The sequence below is a fragment of the Nuphar pumila genome, chromosome 10 (assembly GCF_984573655.1).
Source record: "Nuphar pumila chromosome 10, dmNupPumi1.hap1.1, whole genome shotgun sequence".
NCBI classification, from domain to species: domain Eukaryota; kingdom Viridiplantae; phylum Streptophyta; class Magnoliopsida; order Nymphaeales; family Nymphaeaceae; genus Nuphar; species Nuphar pumila.
This window is the reverse complement of record NC_143258.1, coordinates 94,599,660-94,612,001: the sequence shown is the minus strand read 5'-3', so window position 1 is coordinate 94,612,001 and position 12,342 is coordinate 94,599,660. Positions and strand designations below refer to the sequence as shown.

The window sequence follows — 12,342 nt, the reverse complement described above, 5'->3', positions numbered from 1 at the left end:
TTAAAAAAAATAATTGACGAAATTGTGATGCCTTCCGTGACCGGTTGGACAACAATAATGCAGGTTTCCTTCACCACACATATCCAAGTCCAACCATGTGGGCTCCACCGCTCATCTATCAACAAGTGGGCCCTGATCAACTGCTATAAGAGGATAAATGCCAGTTACTTGCTTGGGGTTCCACCAATATTGTAATTCCATCTAATTGAGTCGAACCGGACAAAGAATTGGTAAACAAGATCCAAATTAACTTCACCAGATATACCTGGATCCAAATTAACTTCACCAATAAAACTATTTGAGAGGCAATCCCGCTGGGTACAATTCGGACTACGCTTCCGGATCGAGCAAAATTGCCGGTGCTAGGTTGTCTTTGACTCTTTCGCACAGGTGGAAACGGATTGGGGTTTGTCAGCTATCCAACCCAGAATCTGTCACTTTAATCGGTTAATGGATGCTTTAATAAATCAATATGAATGAGCTCCAATTTGTTTATACACTTTCTATATGTAAAATTCTTGTTTTCAGTCTGGGTCCAGTATTACCATCCCTATTTCGGATCAGGAATTCATATCGGATCCATGCTCGCATTCCAATTTTTATTTTGGATTCATACCGTTCCCGCGTTGAAGCTTCACGTCATGATTATGCTTTCCACCCCAACACAGTCTGGCCCTCTTTTTATTTTGGTTTTTTATTTTATTTATTTATTTACATCTCGCTGTCCTTTTCGTGCATTCGCTCCACCGTCCCCGCGATGACAACTCGTGGTTGATCTTGATACTTGATCCAGAGCTTTCCAGCTCTCTCCCTCTCTCTCTCGTCCCCACGGTAACTTGTGGTTGCAGCAGAGCTCTCTCTCTCTCGGGGAGAGGCTTGATGACAATCTCTCGTCAATAGAGAGATCCAAGAGGGTCTGGTTTCTCTCTCGCGATTCGGAAGGGGAATCTCTTCTTCGTTCTCCCCGGGCGGTTCCTGTGCCGGGAGAAGAGGAGGAGATCCGTGGGATCTGCGTCCGATTGACGGGATTCGCTCTTGTTGCAGGTAGATCTCGTCTCTTTCTCTACGAACTGGGCTTTCTTATCGACGGATCTGGTCGGAAAGATCGATTTGGATGTGTTTACGCTGTAATACTTTGGTTTTCCGTTTTCTTTTCCATTTTCTGTCGACATTTTGAGCCCTCTTCCCGGAATCGGCCGTGATCTATTTTTTCGCCGGAGCGCGCGTTTTTGTTTTTTCTCGTCCGGTTAGTTGGATCTTGATTTCGTTGTAGGTTTCTGGACGAGCTTCTTCGTTAGTTCAGCCTGATTTTGTGGTTTTTCTTTAGACGAATAGGGTTTTCGTTTACGTTCTCTCTGCGGAAGGTCGATCAGGGCCACGTTAATTTGCTAGTGCGTTTAATTCTAAATTTTTTGATGAGTTTGATCATCGTGTTTCTTTTTATTTTCTGTGAGTGAAGGTTTTAGTTAGCCTTGTTCATGCAGTTGATGGATTCTGATCGTGTTTTATTACTGTGTGATAGCATTTTCTTTTTTCCTTTTTTCCAACAGGTTTTGCTGTTACGTTTAAGAGATCGCGACGTCTTCTATTGTGAATTTCGTTTTTCATTTTCTGCGAATTCGGGGGTTTGATGTTTAATTGTTCTGTTACAAAGACCTGCTTGAACTATTTTCCTTTGCTGGAGAGGTTAATTTTAAGTTGCTTACTAATTAAATACTTTTTAATCTTTTTGCTAATGTCTATATGATTAACCTTCGGTATAAGGCTTTCTTTTTGCGTTATATCTATGTGCAGCTCGATCCATTTTTCATGAGCGAACTAAATGGCGCTTCTTTAAAGACGCCGTGATTTCTTTTTCCTTACTCGGAACTAGGGTGTTCTTTTTACATGATATGAAGATCTACTGGATTGCCATAAATAATCTTACTCATGGTTGGCTGGAATGTTTAATTTTATGTTAATAAATTTTGGATTTTTGAAATAATGAATTCTAATTAGGAAATTTAGTTTTTTGTTGCCTTATTAAATGGATGCAGTTGAAGTGCGTGATATATTCAATATGGCATTCATGGCTCCTTTATAATGTCTTTTATTTTTTGTAAGCGCGTTATATTTGCTTCTTTATTACTCATTTTTCTTTCCAAGTGCCCATCTAGAGGATTTTTCTAGTCTCCTTTCAGTTTTTGAATTTATAACCCGAAGAAACAGCACCCGGTACAAAGACCTGGTCGGCTGGCTCAGCCTGCCATACCTACTGTCGTTTGTGCCGGTTGCGTAAAACTCCGAGGTTAGACATCCCTCTATTATTACATTTTTTTTCTGGACTTATTGCTGATTATGGGGATCCTTAAGCGCAGGTAACGGAAGCGGAGGAAGAGGAGGAGGCAGTAAACTTGGTGGCACAAAGCAGAGGGATTTTTCTAAATAGAGCTGTTTCAAGGAAAGAGAAGAAAGTTCCTTTGCCAGGTAAGCTTGATTTCTATTTGCTGAAGATTTAAAATCCTTGTCCTGAATTATTTAATTTGACAATACAAAGCTCTTATGGATTTTTTTCCCAGTTTTCAGTACTTTGTTTTGTCTAGCTTTGTTGACTTATCATGGGAATCAAAATTTTATATTTGCTTAAGGGTAGAATTTGTCCCAATTGTTTCTTCATCATGATACCCAGCTTACAAGCATTATTAATGGGTGGTTGGTAAGCATAATTATTTAAGATCAAGTCTACGACATTGATTGTTTGGATTAAAAAAGTTAAGCTCATTTATACTTCAACGAATGAAAGAGCTTATCTATCAATGGGTGCACTTTTTATTTTGGATCTTTAATTGAAGTCCATGGTTTCATTCAAAATTTTGTGTGAAATTAGTGAAGTCTCTCTGGTCCTCACTATGCCAAATTGATCCTATGATTTTCTAATGCAGCCAATCTTATTTGAAAGTTACATTGCAGTTTCACTTTGTTGATTGATCATCTGTAGTTCTTTGCTGAACTTGTACGGGTATGGAAAACTGTTGTATGAACGGAAACTATCATTCATATACAGAAAAATATTTCTTGGAATTTCATTTCCAGCCATTGTGCTAGTAACATAATACTTTAAGTGGTTCAACTGCTGGTGGTGCCTTGGTGGCATCAGATAAATGTGTTTTGAATATATGACTGTTGGACACCAACTTGTCACTTTTCTAAGCCAATTTGTATGACATCTTGATAGTGTTGAAACATTGTGAACATGTCAATTATTGTTTTTCAAAGAGCCTTATAAATTCCTCTAGATAGGACTTGGTATACTTTCTAGTAAAAGACAAGTCTTGTGCTTGCCAATGTTTTCCATGTCCAAATTGATCTCTTTGCTTTGAAAATATTATGCTATTTGAAATTATGATTTTTTTTAGCAATGACACCACACACACATTACCACCTCCCCCTCCAACCCCACACACACACCACGACAAATACACACACACATCATAGTCACAAATATCGGTCTCGGCTGTATCTCGGTGAGGAAAATCTCAGGATATAATCATATTTTTGATAAATATTGGGAAAATCTCAAAAATTTAAAAATTAATTTTTTTGAAAAAACAGGAAAAAATACAGAAGAAGCTGGTATGGAGAAACTTTCTGTATAAAGTTTGAAATGGTGAATCGAGGTCGGTCTATTGTAGTCATTTGGCCAGCTATGGAAATGAAAGAAAAAAGCTTGCCCCCCTTTTCTATGTATAACTGGTCTCATCTCTCTCCAGACCTAACATGGTAGTTTCCCATCATAGGTCTCTCTATCTATAGATTGAGCCATTACCAAGGAGCTGATCCGTTCAAAAATACATGTTAAGGAAAGAAGTAATAAAGCATTAAGCAAAGAAGCAATAAAACATGAACATGAAACACAAATATATATTCCCGAAATTTTCCTGATATTATTGCAATAAATTTAAATTCCTGTTACTTTAAAAAATATCAAGACTCAAGAGGTTTTGTCTGTAAAATAGTTTTTTGATTTTATAGTGATTATATTTATATATATATGTATGTATGTATGTATGTCATTTGGATGTACAATCTAGTAGAGGGCAATACTTTAACTGGTCATATCACAGTTTTGAAGTTAATTAAGACAAAATACAATTGTTATGGTTGCAGTTTGACTAATTAAGTTTACCTTCAGATAAGTACTTTTAAATAAGCCTTAAAGTATAATTCAATTTTGGCGCAAGACTCTAAATTCATACTTATTTTAGGAAGACACAAAATGAAAAGGCACTTTATGATCTATGACCATATAAGGTGCACTTTCAGTGTCATTAAGTTCTTAACGAACTAAATTATATTGAATTTAGAATGACAAATTGTAACATCACTTCCCTCCCCCACCCCAAAGAAAAAATAGATACCATCATGTGCCTGTGTGTGTTTTGAGTCCTGAAGTGAACCAACACTTGAAAGGGAGCTAAGCTTTCGTGTTTGACCCTAATTGATCTTATTATCAAAGTAGGCACATCCAATCAAGTCCATATGTTACACCTTGCTCAGTATTTGTTTTCAACTATAGCTTAGCTGTTAGAGTGGCAATGCTGTCTGTCTTTAAAAACATAATAATAACAAATGCTAGGCAATATACATTGTTTTGAATTTTTTTTCCCAAACACAGTCAAATGAAAATTTCCTTAAAATGAAGGCATCAAACGAGATGCAAAGTTGGACAATGGTTTGCATTAGGTTAGCTTAACTTGTGGGCCCATGGTTTTAAACGGCTATAGTTGAGGCTTTAAATATTTACATATTTATCTCCACTTGTTTACTTGCCTCAAAGTCTCAAGGATGCTTATGACTTTTTTAGGTAAGAGGCCTAAGCCCTTACCTGTGCCAAACTCATAAATGAGTTTCTTATTTAGTGTCATTGTGTAATCTAGTTTCTTATAAGTTCTCTTTTCACTTAAAGGACATTTGAAATTAACAAGTCTTGTTTAGAATCACAGGTAAGACCGTAAGAGGATAAAAATAAAACCTTGCACTCTAAAAAGGGTAAATAAAATTTTGGTCCCTCATTTAAGGTAATGAAAAAGAATGCCATCTTATATATGCAAAGTCTTGAATGCTTCTTAACTGTTGTTATTAATAAACTAATAAAATCCAAGTTGAAAATTTGAAATGCATGTAATCAATTACATATTGAAGAAAAAAACCCATGCAGATTTGTGGATCAAGACCATGAAAAATTTTAGGTGGTGTTAGATGCACAACTTTGAATCTATCCGACGGGTTGATTGTGTGCAACTGTCCATAAAAGTGTTGTGACATGCCTAGTCTCAATGAAGGTGTTTTATCTTGTTGTCACAAGATATCCATGTGGCAAATGTTAACTTTAGGATAGTACATCAACTCTTTTATTGTTTATATGAAAGTTTATCTTTGAGATACTGAATTGTTGAAAGGTTGCTCTTTACCTATGTCACATGGGTGCGAGCGCGAGGGTGCGGCAAATATATATACAACAACAACAACAACTACGCCTTCATCCCAAAACAATTGGGGTCGGCGATATGAACCAACAAAGAAAATCATTATGGGTCTTCCACATGAATCCTTCTCCTCCATTCATTTCTATTCAATGCCATGTCCTCGGTTAAAAATTATAATATATATATATATATTATAATTTTTAAGTTTTATCAGTTAACAACATTAACACTAATGAAATAAAAAACAATTATCACAATATCATCAAATCAATTCATCATGCATGCAATAAATCAAATTAACAATCTACAATTCTATTCTACAAGACTATTAGCTCTAGCTTTACTACGGTTATCTGAGTAGCAAGTACCATCAAACAAACTATAACTGATTTAATGAGTCATTTGCAGTTTCAGAGTCTGAATTAGTTCATAATTACACATGCATGGCTTAATCTTTGAGACAAGCATATGGCTACTGACAGGATCAACCAGGTAGCATCCCTCGTAAACGTCACAGCACCGGCCCGAAGGCCACGCAATTGTGAAGCATCATCCGTCGATTCCGACATTGAAAATAGCATTGCAGGAAGGAGAGCTGTTTCGACTCCCCACCTGAGCCAGCAGATACCGAACATTCGAAAGCCCACATGGCGGCAAGGGGAGGGGCCGAGCCCCCTCCCCGCGCTCTCTGTTGGCAGGGGAGGGGCCGAGCCCCCTCCCTGCGCTCCCTGTTGGCAGGGGAGGGGCCGAGCCCCCTCCCTGCGCTCCCTGTTGGCAGGGGAGGGGCCGAGCCCCTCCCTGCACTCTCTGTGTGCAGGGGAGGGGCCGAGCTCCCTCCCTGCACTCTCTGTTGGCATACGCCCTCTTTGTGCAGGGGAGGGGTCGAGCCCCCTCCCTGCAATCTCTGTTGGTAGGGGAGGGGCCGAGCCCCCTCTGTGCGCCCTCTTTGTGCAGGGGAGGGGTCGAAGAGGGAGAGGAGGAGAGTAGAGGGAGTCAGAGAGGAGAGGAGGAGAGCAGAGGGAGTCAGAGAGGAGAGAGCGTACCTGAAAAGGAGAGGTCCAGCGGAGCGGTCGGCGGCGGCGGCGGGGTCCGACAAAGGCTTCAGGAGGAGAGGAAGGGAGGATTAGGGCAAATTTTTGACCTAATCCTCCCCTCGGCAACACATTTATCAGGTGATTTTTTTTAAGTTAAAAATAAGACACAAATGACCGTGGGTGCGTTGACCGCAGCCAAGGTCAGGTTGACCACACCGAGTGCCGCACCCGCGTCACGTCGACGTGGGTGTGGCACCCGTTTTGCCGAGTCCCTGTGATATAGCTCTTTACCACTTCTGTGTAAACTTCATACAGGGCTGATGCATGTCTAACCTTTGATATTAGTTAGCTAAGATAAATGCTATTTGGTTTGTATTTTCCCTTTCTTTTATTGTTTATGTCTTACACTTTTTCTCGGATTGAGTTTGCTTTATTGTATTGTAGAGAATTTCTAAAGTTTGTCTTTGAGATATCAAATTGTTGAAAGATTTCTCTTTACCACCTCTGTGTGAACTTCATACGGTGCTGATGCATGTCCAACCTTAGATATTGGTTATCCAAGAGAAATGCTATTTGACTCCCCCCAACCCCCTTTTTAGTTTTATGTTTTTCTTTCCCATGCAAAGATACTTTTCCTACTGCATTACATTGTAGGGAATTTTCATTTATCTGTTTGATTATCAGGTGCGTAGTTGACAAATTAGAAATATGGCTCCAAGCACTATCAGGCAGGCATTGGGAGCCATGAAAGATCAGACCAGCATTGGTCTAGCAAAAGTTTCAAGCAATGAGGCTCCTAAATTAGATGTTGCAATCATTAAGGCTACAAGTCATGATGATGATCCACCGGAAGAGAAATACTTTCGAGAGATCCTCAGTCTTACTTCATATTCAAGGGGATATGTCAATGCCTGTGTTTCAACCATTTCAAAGAGGCTGGGAAAGACTCGGGATTGGATTGTTGCTCTCAAGGCTCTCATGCTTGTTCACAGGCTATTGGCTGATGGAGATCCTAGTTTCCAGCAGGATTCATCTATGCAACGAGGAGAGGAACTCGGCTTCTCAACATGTCAGATTTCAGGGATGAGGCCCATTCACATTCCTGGGACCATTCAGCCTTTGTCCGCACCTATGCACTCTATCTGGACCAAAGACTTGAGTGGTTGGCATATGAGAATAAGCAAAGTAATGCCAACAACAACCAAAGGGAGAAGCGGAGGTCGGATTATTATGGTGAAGACTATGAGACTGGGTATTCTTATAATGAGAGTAGGGATAGGAGAGAAAGGGCTGAGGAGAAAAGGGTGACAACTCCTATGAGGGAGATGAAAGTCGAGAGGCTTTTTGGCAGGATGCATCATCTGCAGCAGCTCCTTGACCGCTTCTTAGTTTGTCGTCCAACTGGTGCAGCCAAGAACTGCAGGATGGTCCTGATTGTCCTCTACCCATTAGTAAGGGAGAGCTTTCTGCTCTATGCTGACATTTGTGAAATGTTGGCTGTCCTACTCGATCGTTTCTTTGATATGGAATTTGGAGATTGTGGGAAAGCTTTTGAAGCTTATAGCAGTGCTGCCAAACAGATTGATGAGCTTGCTGCTTTCTACAATTGGTGCAAGGACATAGGGGTTGCAAGATCATCCGAATATCCTCAGGTACAGAAAATCACCGATAGGCTTTTGGAGACACTCGAGGAATTTATGAGAGACCGTTCTTGTAGACCCAAGACACCAGAGAGGCCACGTGAGGAAGCACCTGCCCCTGTGCCAACACCGCCTCCCCAAGAGGAAGAACAACCTGTGGAGCAGGATATGAACAGCATAAAGGCACTCCCAGCACCTGCTGATTTTAAACCTCAACCAGAGGAACCTCCTAAGAAACAAGAAACAGGGGACTTGTTGAATCTAGCAGAAGATGCACCATCTGCAGATGATCAGGCTGATAGGCTTGCTCTGGCATTATTCTCCGGGCCACCTGCCAAAAAGGATACATGGGAAGCATTTCCTTCCAATTCCGGTGAGGAAGTCACTTCGGCATGGCAGACTCCTCTTGCAGAAAGTGGAAAGGCTGATTGGGAGCTGGCTTTGGTTGAGTCAGCTAGCAACCTTTCCAAGCAGAAGGCCACCTTGGCTGGCGGTTTTGATCCACTGCTCTTGGACGGAATGTATGATCAAGGGGCAAGCAGGCAGGTAATGAGTGCTCACCTGAACACTGGCGGTAGTGCAAGCAGTGTAGTGTTGCCAAACCCGGACAAGCTCAAGACAGGTCTGCTTGCATTGCCTGCTCCGACGGGTACCCCGGTTGCCGAGGGCCTGCAAGATCCTTTTGCAGCTTCCTTGAGTGTGCCACCTCCATCCTATGTGCAGATGGCCGACATTGAGAAGAAGCAGCAGCTGGTGGTTCAGGAACAGATGATGTGGCAGCAGTATGCTAGGGATGGCATGCAAGGCCAACTTGGGTTGGCCAAGATCGCTGCAGCGGGGCCGTCAATGTATATGCCTTATGGGATGCCCCCTGCAAACGGTTTGGGGTATGCGTCTTATCACTATGCCACCACTCCTTATTGAGAGCACACTACTACTGTTGGTCACCACCTACAGAAGATGGTGTAATCAGGTTTTGACCATTGGTGCTGTTCTCTCACCATCATGACCTACTTCCTTGCTCTTGTTCATATTATTAGAGAGGATTGTTGGTGATGATGGCTGTTGCAGGGAGAACAGAGGAGAAAGGAGAGAGTGATGGGGCGAGTATCATTTATGGTTATGGGTCTTCTTTTCTGTCTTCTTGTTGGGCTGCTATTCGTTAGATATCAATGTAAACTTGGTTGTTGCTGTGAGGTGTGGGTGTCTTTGTATCTTTGCCAAAAGAAGGTTGCTGGTGACTACAGATGTGTTTGAAAAGTAAGCCTGGCATATGTCTCACTGTTGCATCTAGAATTAGGAAGTTTGTCTTTTTCAAATCTTCAAAAATTTTCCTTTTCCTGAAGTGTAACCCTGCTTTTGTCCGAGTTTTGGCTCTATTCTGTGTCAACCTGTCAGTCAGTCACTCCACTTTACGGGGAAGACTTCTGTGAGTTAGGTGAAGTCAGCAGTTTTGTAATGCTGGGAAGCGGCACTTGGGGGTAGTTACGAGGGGAATGGATTTACCTAAAAAACATGTTTGGTTGTCAAAAAGGAGTAAAAAGTTCTGACAATACGTTTCTAACCTTGATCTTTTTGAAAAAAACAAAGTAGATGTTTTTTTAACGACATTTTCTTTTTGGGCGTTATGTTCTTACTCTTCATTCTCACCTTTCATCCATGACCGCCTATTTACCATCCTCAATATTCCTTTTGTGAAATCCCTTTCAGCATGGGCTGGGAAACGAGATGAGCAGCTCACCCTTAGGCTCGGCTCAGGTTTAGGTAAATGAGCCAGGCATGAACATGGCAAGCTCAGCTCAGTTTGGCAGAGAAGATGAGTTGGATCCAAACTCAACTCACCATACTCGATCCAAGATGCAATACCCTTTGAGATCCAATGTCATGCAGGGCTATCCGAGTCTAATTGGATCTTTGAGCAAAATCTATTTTGATTATTGTATTTCAGTTTCTGAGATTTTGCTTTTACTTTCTCAGAAAAAAATGTATTTTATAGTATATATTTTATTTTGTCAAAGTAAGAAATCATATTAGATATTTTAATTTTAATTTTAATTTTGTTTTTTATTATTTATTTTTTTAGGTACTGAATTTTACGGATCCGGATAGTTCTAGTGTCCTATAAAACCTTTTTGTAGTATTAGAGGGTGTATAAAATTTAATGATAGTTTTTCTTTTATTTTCTGCATTTTAAATTTTATTGCATTTTTGCCTGCGGGTTTGGATCGTTAAACGTTGTTTGGATCTTGTCTAAGATCCAAACTCTTGTTAGACCCCATGGGTGATGCCACTTAAAGTGGACGTTCATTGCCATATTTCAAATTTCTAATTTGACTCAAAGTCAAATTAGTGGTTGGTTGTGTTTTAAAAGCCTCAAGTTATTTTTGGCTTAGTCAAGACTTGGGAGAGCCCTTGCATGAGGAAAGGGTTTACTCTCTTTAATGAGACCCCTTTCCCATATGTGATAAAGAGAAGGGGTCGACCATGGTGGGGAGGTTGGCTTTTGATTCAAGAAAAATAGTCATTTTGGAAGAAGGTGTTTCTTGTTTGAGTTTTTGGATAACTTGTGAATGGTGGATGCCTTGGTGGATTCGAACCTTGAAGGTTTCAAGGTTCAACTCTCTTCGTGGTGATTGATTCCTTTTGTTGCGGTGTGTTCGTTGTGAAACATCAGTGGAGTGCTTGGTCATTGGTTGAACTTATGGAAGTGGTCAAAGAGTTCTTCAATCTTGTTGCAACAAAGATACCAATTTTCAAACTTGTTATCTTTTGTTTTGGTGTCTTGCATATTAGTTGTTCTTCGTATGCTAGATTTTCTGTTAGAGCTTGTGAAATTATTCTCCAAAGTATTAGTGAAGTTATTCTTATAATTCTGTTGTTCCAAATCTCGATTGTAGTTGATGCATGTTTGAGTATTGTTGGATCTCGTTTCTGCGAAAGAAACTCATTTCTGCACTCGGGTCTGTATGACATAGTCTCAATGTTTGGGCCATATCTTCCTAGATACGGGTCCAAATCAGGTGATCTTTGGTTTGTTGAAAAGCTAAGATCCTACCCGTCAACTTTGTTGCTTAATGTTTCTCTTGAATCATCATTGTTTGGTCGTAAAAATTTCTATAAAGTTTCTGACGTTTGGATAAGACTCGAGTCCTATCCTGAGCAAAGTAGCTATGCTAATGTTTCGTATTTTCAGCATATTTTTTTATTACTGCATAAAAACTTGAGAATCATATCTTGTTGGAAAGATAACATCATACACTGCATCTTTAATGTTTATGATTTTTCTTGAATCGAATTCGTTGATAGCCTAAAATAGCCGACAATCTTTGCTTGTCGATAGCTATTTTTTTTAACTGGCCTGTCTGTTATTTGCTTGAAAGCCTGTCGCTTTTGCTTGAAAGCCTGTCGTATCTTCGTCATCCATGATTACTTTTTCGAATTGAATCTTGATCTGAAAAGATACATGTCTAATTGAGAATATTCATGTTTTGAGTTTTTGTTGATTAGATCGTCTAATATATCTAAAAGTTGCTTGTTTTGCTGCATGCTAAAAAAATTGTTTTGCATCTCGGTTAGTCTAAAACAGAAAATACAATAACTTAATTTAATCATAAGTCGCAAAATATTACTCCAAAATTTCTAAACTTTGGTTCGTTGGAAAGTTAGAAATTTTTCGCAGAACTTTCCAGTTTTGAGTTTTTCCCAATCCGACCATTAGAGGGATCATAAATGCTCTTGAAACAATCAGACTGCTCACCTGTAGTGTAGGATGCCATGTCTATCCACCTCATTGAATCTGTTGTAACTTTGTCTATACAGCTGAATCCAGTGTTTTTTGATCCCTTGAAAAGCTGTGGGTGTTGCACAACTTTCTCGTGTTGGTCACCTCTATCGAAACAGAGTGTTGAGGCTTCAAATCATCAATTATTTGAGTCTTGTCTGAACTCACCTGCTTAGTTTAGCTTTTGCGTGTGAAGATCCATTTGGATCTCGGATAGTAAATCAACTCCTACATTGATTCTTCATCAGAAAAGCTCATTTTACATATTATATACTTATGTATTATATATATAAATTGATAGCTGCTCACACGTTAGGTGCTAAATGAGTTTTTTTGCCTTTTCGTGTTTTTTTTCCCAGTTCTGATTGTGTTACACCAGCATCCGACATTGGGCCATTCGCTGTTACACCTGTATTATATAT

General features: G+C 39.9%; 1 pseudogene across 1 annotated transcript; it reads left to right on the top strand.

Moving 5' to 3' along the window:
- The first annotated feature begins 782 nt into the window (after positions 1–782).
- Positions 783–9,399, top strand: LOC149827426 (putative clathrin assembly protein At4g32285 pseudogene; annotated as a pseudogene). The gene is made up of 3 exons (XR_016434896.1): positions 783–1,044; positions 2,358–2,466; positions 7,184–9,399. The product of XR_016434896.1 is annotated as a putative clathrin assembly protein At4g32285 pseudogene (transcript).
- Positions 9,400–12,342: the final 2,943 nt, after the last annotated feature.